We start from the raw sequence: 7151 nt of genomic DNA, 5'->3' as shown, positions 1-7151 counted from the left end.
CTTAGTAGGACCATGGTCCACAAGGCGAGCATGCCATCTACGGAAAATGACATCAGATTTAGGCCAAGTGCGAATGCCTCTTTCGCTAAGCGGCCTCAGCGGCAAAGAGTTTAGAAATGGAGGGCCCTGAGTACAAGGGAACAGCTGACCGACCGTCGCTTGTTCGATGGCCTCGGTGTTGTTAAATGAAGGACCTAGATAGAACTTATTGAGTTCAACATTGGCTGGTGCAAGGAAGTTCGGAGTTATATATGGCCGAGTGAGGAGTTTCTGGAAGTCTTCGAAACTGAAGGAGTCACCAGACTGGGATTGTGAAGCAGCCATTAGGAACGAAATAGAGTTTGTCGAAGTTACGTAGCAGAGAAGCAAGAAGATGAACAGTAATATTGCGAGAGAGAAGCGCGAAACAATGAGGCATGATTTATGGTGCAATGAAATGACGTGTATTTGGGGGTTATAAGGGTTTGCAAACGTCGCACCTTTTCAGGCTATGGAAGAAAACAATGATTGAAATCCTTGGGAATTTCGAGTGTTACTGGGAAACACAAAGTGAATATGGCAAAAATTAATAATTGGTATTAATTCTACCATATTGGGGGTAATTGTTGACACACAAAAGTTCAGCCCAAATCGAATAAGCCCAAGGAATGAAGCCCAAACAGAGGATCCCCAAATCAGATAGCCCAAGGAACGGCCCATCAGGCAATGCAGGATAAAGGCCCAAATAGGAAATCCCATGAACGCGGTAATACCATCATCTAAGGTTACAAGTCGCCCAAGATTTGAGCGAATGGATTGCCATGCAGTCGTCCAGAATTGTGACCCTGTTCTCGTCCAAACCTTCGAGTCGCCCAGGATCTTAGCAAACATAAGATGTTATGGTTACCCAAAGGTGCGGTTAATGAAGCAGTTATTGAGTAGCCCTATCACGTTCCACGATTCAAGAAATTCAATTGAAGACGGTTGAAAGACAAAAGTAATGGCAGCAGTTAGAGAAGGCAGTTCCATGACAAGTTGGCCACTATGAAGAAAGTGGGCAGTTATAGAGCGATCAAGCAGTTTTTAAGCGGTTAATTACGAAGAGATCATCCAAAGAGTATAAAATGAAGAAAAGACATAGAGCAATGGACCCCGAATCAAACACTCTCAAACAGAGAATATGTAACTTTCAATTTTTTAGTTTAGATTTAAACACTTCTTTTCAGTAACTCGTGTATTTGTGCCCCTTGGAGGCATTTTGTTTTTATTTTCCAATTGTAAAGTCATCGCCAATAAAAATATCCCTTTTTGGGACTTTGTCTCAAGAGGTTTGTCCTTTACACAATCGTCTGATCCCTTTTTAATTGTTAGCGGCTAACCCGCGCGAAACACCAACATTTTGATTTACGCTATGATGCTTTGAATATTGTTACGCAATTTATAGTCACGCTCAAAATTGTGAGGTTTGACAGTTTCCTCTTCAAAGGAAATCAATTATCTATTTTAAATGTTAACCTGCTCCTTTAACATTATATAAAAAATGGTATAATGAATGATACGTAGGTTGGATCATACATATCGTATTATTGGTTGGCAATGCAGAAAGAAGTGCATAAATTTGTTGGAAGATGCCATACACATTATCTTTAGAAGGAAAATGCTACAAATGCTTGATTGTGGTTTTGTAAATATATTTGCAAACTGAATATGAAGAAAGAAATGCTGAATTTGAAATTTTCCTAATTTTATAATTGGTAGCCTACCTTTTTATGAATGCTATTATGGGGGATATCTTCAAATTTCCAAATATGTTTGGAATTTTTAATATTGGCCTTAACCGTCATTCGGCCCAATATACATATAAAAAGGATAGTTTGGCATACTTAATAATTATTTGTTTTTGAAGTGCTACCCGCTTGGCTAAGTTCCTTATTAAAGGCATTTTTGTGGAATAGTTGGAATATATTTAGGATGTTTAATATAGTTTCCTCACCATTCTTGAAGATATCTGTGCTTTGATCATCTTTTAGCTAAATGAGCTCGTCAAGGGAAGCTGCAAGATAACTAATTTTTTTCGGAGGTTGAAAGTTGACATCAGTACGTTATTTGGATGACATTGTGAATGAAAAGAGTGGCGCATTATTTTTTGTTTGGTTAATGGTGAAGATAATAGATGGGTTTGTCTACAAGTGAAAAAACAATATTTAGTTAGGATCAAAGAAGAGAATGCAGTAGAAAAGCCAAGAAAGATAAGAAGAAGTGGTCCTATCATCAAGAAATAAATAATTTTTTTTTCTAAAAATAACTAAATTTAATTGTCTTCAAGATTTTATTATCAAATGGAGAAGGCTCAAGAGATTTATTGGACTAAATGCAATGTAGATATCATGACTAAATTGACCATATTTGTCCCTTGATAGATAATGGCTTCTCGAACGAGAATTTGTCAGAATGGAGACACATTTTTTTGGTTAATAATGATCTCTCTCTCTCTCTCTCTTTTGGGGTGGGGGGGTTTCTTGGTAGATTATGGCTTCTTGGACAATAATTGGCAAGAAAAAAAATAGAGTTTTTACTACATCTTATGAGCCACCTTCAGAGGTTTTCTCGTCAAAGGCATCATGCAAGGGTCCATTAGCCCAGACTACTCTTCAAGCTAATATCTCTTCCTCATTGTCTAAGACTAGTAATGTTCAAGTTCGTACTACATTACCTCAACCTCTATGGGTTCCTACCCCATTATCTCAGCCCCAACCTCAACTTAATTTATCATAAGCAACCACATTGACACATGAGTCCATCCTCAATTCCAATGGTAATAATTTATCTTTATGTTTATGGTATAAAATCATCATAATGTATACATTTAATTGATGGAATCTCATTTTTTGTTTATGTATTCTCATTCTTCGAGTAATTTATTTCATAGATTCTCATTCTTTGAAGAGGAAGGGACATGGTCCTATAAGAGATAAGGGCACTGATGATATCTGTTGTAAAATTTTGTTTTGCAAGTGTACGACCCGTAACAAGTAATAGTGGACCTAAGAGTCCGGATATCCCACGAGGACTATTTTCTAGCACTTAATTCAATTTTTCTTTAACTACTATTTGACTAAAACAAATTAAAAGTTGTAAAATATGAGTTTTAATTTAAATTCTAGAAAATAAATGGATGTTCACACGATTGGTTGGAGAATCAAATAATGAATGGATGTTAGGGCAGAATAACTTCACCAATTGATCACCTTTACATCTCAAATTAAAACTCAATTCTAATGTAGTGCTTGGTCGAATTCTCATATTGTATTCAATTTACCCCTATCGAGTTCTCATTGAGCCTATTCAACTAATTAAATTTCATAGCTCTATGCAAATTCAACTTAGTTAAACGAGTTCTATGTCTGATTGGTTGGAGAATCAAATAATGAATGGATGTTAGGGCAGAATAACTTCACCAATTGATCACCTTTACATCTCAAATTAAAACTCAATTCTAATGTAGTGCTTGGTCGAATTCTCATATTGTATTCAATTTACCCCTATCGAGTTCTCATTGAGCCTATTCAACTAATTAAATTTCATAGCTCTATGCAAATTCAACTTAGTTAAACGAGTTCTATGTCTTAGGAATTCAATTATGACCGCAATAAATGGTATATGTATCTCTACTCGTTATACCAATGTACTGAATTTTACTACGTTGTATAAATCCTAAACTCATATCTCTATTTGTAAAGAATTCACAAAAATCAGCAAATTATTGATCAGATAATTTAATGCATTCAACTTATAGCAAAATCAACACATGGAAAAATTAAAAACTGAGAATCTTAATAAGAGAATGTAAAGGATCCCAATTGGTTACATTATTCCCCTTAACAATGAATTTAGCTACTCATAATGCGAGAAGAAAAATAGGAAATTGTAATAAAGATGCAGAAGAAAAAGTAGAATTCTTGCACCAAGATCTCCTTCCCCTTCCAATGAATGCTTCTAATCTTCAATTGCTTAGTGTTAATTTTCTTGAATTTATCTTTTGAATCTCCCTTTTTGTTGTCTTGTCTCAAATGTGTCAAGAACCCCTCAAAAGTATGAGAAAGATGTATTTATAGGTGCCCCTCCATTTTGTGTAGAAGTAGGGTTTTTATGGATTTTAAAACGGCCCAAAAAACGTGCCCTAGATACTCAGTCGCAGCGCCTAAGAACTGATGATAGAGCCTTGGCGCTACGTCTTCAGCGCCTAGGTGCTGATGATAGCGCCTGGGCGTTATGATTGCAGCGCCTAGGCGCTACCTCTTGGGTTCGAATTTCATCTTTTTTTCAATTTTGTAGTGCCTAGGCGCTATGAATGCAATGCCTAAGCGCCGTCTTTTTGCCCCAATTTCGTGTTTTTGGCCTCTTCATCCACTTTAATACCTCATTTCGAATCGCCTCTCCTAATCTTCAAAACAACACTAACAAACACATCCAAAACGTTCTATATTCACAAGATCTAGCATTTAATCAAGCTAAACTTGTGCAAAATTCATGAGTGAAACAAACTCATCAAATACCTCCAAACTTAACCGTTTGCTAGTCCTCGAGCAAACAAACACATCAAACAATAAAATCATCCAAGGATGATATACACACAACTAGTCAGTTAGACGGCTTGTCTTTTTGGCTCAGCATTGATAACATTATATTATATTTATGAATGGTGTTAAAATCACAATGCAAAAACCAAACTTTCACTCAATCAATGCGAAGCGGATGTGTGTGTGTGGAGGGTCAAGCGTAGCGCCATACATTCACAAGTTGGTTCACTTCCCAACCCTCAATGGTCAATTATTTCCTTTCTTCACTCGTAAGATTCACTAAGCAAATGATGTCACTCCCCCCAAACTTAACTAAAACATTGTCCTCAATATGAAATATAAATAAAATGGGGAGGGGACTTACCGGACAGATGACGTTAATTGTCGTCCTTGACATCGTCGTCCTGGATATTCAGAATTGGATTTGCAGCGTGATCATGTAGGAGAGGCGACTGAGGAAATGTTCGATCGGAGTAAATCGAAGCCAGGACCGCATTAAACTCATGTTGATAATGGAACTACTCCCACAATGTATTTTGCATCAAATTCATTTGCAATTGCATGTTATGTAGCTGAGCGGCAAGGTCAGAATCAGGGTCACTAGCTGGGGTCGGTCGGCGTGATCTAGGCGACTGATCGCTTCAAGGAGGTGGTGGAGCACTAGTAGATTCGAAGCGGCTTAAGAACTTCCAAGTACGAGCTCTTGTGATTGCCGGTTTGGGGTGCACAACCTCCTCAGTCGGGTATGTGATAACATCACCCACTAAACAAAGCTCATAAATCAACGAAGGGTGCCCTAGACCACCTGTCGTGGACCCTTTCAAAGTGTGTAAGATGGTTTTGTGAATAACTTTACCAACATCAATTGATAGGCAGCATTGAATGACATAATTGAGGGTAGCCCATTCTTTTGTTACTTCACTTAAATTGCTACTGGGTATAAGTTTACCAGAAATGAAGTGATGCCAAGCCTTACAACCCAAAGTCATACCAGAAGTAGGAAAGTTAAGTACATCAGTCTCTGAACATTTCCATGTAGTACTAGTTGTGGCCAAGATTCGAATGACCACATTAGGATCAACAACCTCGTCATGAAGTCTAGAGTACTTGTCATTTTCAATATCTTGCAAATTATAAAACCTGTTGATAGAGGTTCTATCAAACGGTATCCATTTACCCTACACAAAGACTCTGAAATCTCGATGCTCCTTCGCATTGGCGTAGAACTCCCTGACAATTGGAATTAGCGCTGATCGTGGTTGCCGACCAAACATTTCCCAGTTTCACCGACCTATCTGCTCTGTCATATAATTGTCAAAACCACGTTCAGGGATTCAGGTCTTGTGTACCACCAGGCTATTATATCGTTCAGCGGCCTCAGTACTAATGAATTTGCTCCTGTCAAATGAGCTAGAAGAGGAGGCTGCGACTTTTGATCTCTTTTTAGGAGGCATTGAACTTGTGCAAGTATAGAACATGCAAACCATTAGCAAAAACAGTAGTAAAGGAAGATAAGGCAGGGCTTAAAATTTAGCCATAAGGGCGGACTATGGTCGAACGTGCAATAGATGTATTCTAAACCCAATTTCAATTCACGATCATCTACGTTGCAATTTCCACATAAGTCAATTAGCACAATAGCCACAATAGCTCCTTTGTACCCAACTATGTTCACCTAGGTAATCCATCAAACACTTTGAAGGCACTAAATTTCCACCAAAAATTGCCCATAATTTAGAACTAATTCATGCCACATTATCTGCACCATACACGAATTTCTTGACACCACAACAAAGAAAGCCCTCCTCTTAACATAATTATATAAAAAAAGCACATATAAGCATCAACTATCATGTAAGAGAGAAAAAAATTGGGAGCAAAAAATAGCCATACCTGGAATGGTGCTGTGGAAACTAATAGGAATGGATGAATTCACACTTTGCAATAATGAAATGTTGAAAATAACATGGAAGATTGGGGGGGGGGAGAGAATATGTGTAATTGAAAGAATTGTGATGTGGGTGAGGTGAAAAGAGGAAAAAAAAATAAAATAAAATCAACAAAGAACAAAACTAAATGAGGAAAGAGAGGGGAAGATGATACCTTGGGAAGGTTGAAGAGGAGATGAAAATGGGAAGAAGATGAGAGGGAGTAGGGATGGGTAAATTACGCATTGTGAGAAGGGAGAGGACAAGAGGTTATAAGAAATAGAAAATAAGTAAAAAAAAAAAAATTATGTAGGGGGGTCACAGCACCTAGGCGCCAAGACCGCAGCACCTAGGCATTAGTTTTTGCCGATTTTGGCAGATCGCAGCGCCTAGGCGCTGCTAATGCAGCCTAGGTGCTGTGTTTCTGCCAGTCGACAGTTTCACAGCACCTGAACCCTGCGTTACTGCCCCTTTTTTGTTTTTTTTTAAACTCCTCCTCATCACACTTATTCATTTTCATTGTAGAACTCAAATTCTGCAATATGTGACCTTTATGGATTCTCCTACAAAAAATAAAAGAAAGTGTTACTACTATAGCATAGATTATTAAAAGAACAACAAAATCAAAGCAAAAACCAATAATCAAATAAAGGGTAGAGCTTGG

Source organism: Olea europaea, chromosome 10 (genome assembly GCF_002742605.1).
Source record: "Olea europaea var. sylvestris chromosome 10, O_europaea_v1, whole genome shotgun sequence".
NCBI lineage: Eukaryota > Viridiplantae > Streptophyta > Magnoliopsida > Lamiales > Oleaceae > Olea > Olea europaea.
Note: the sequence above shows the minus strand (reverse complement) of the source record.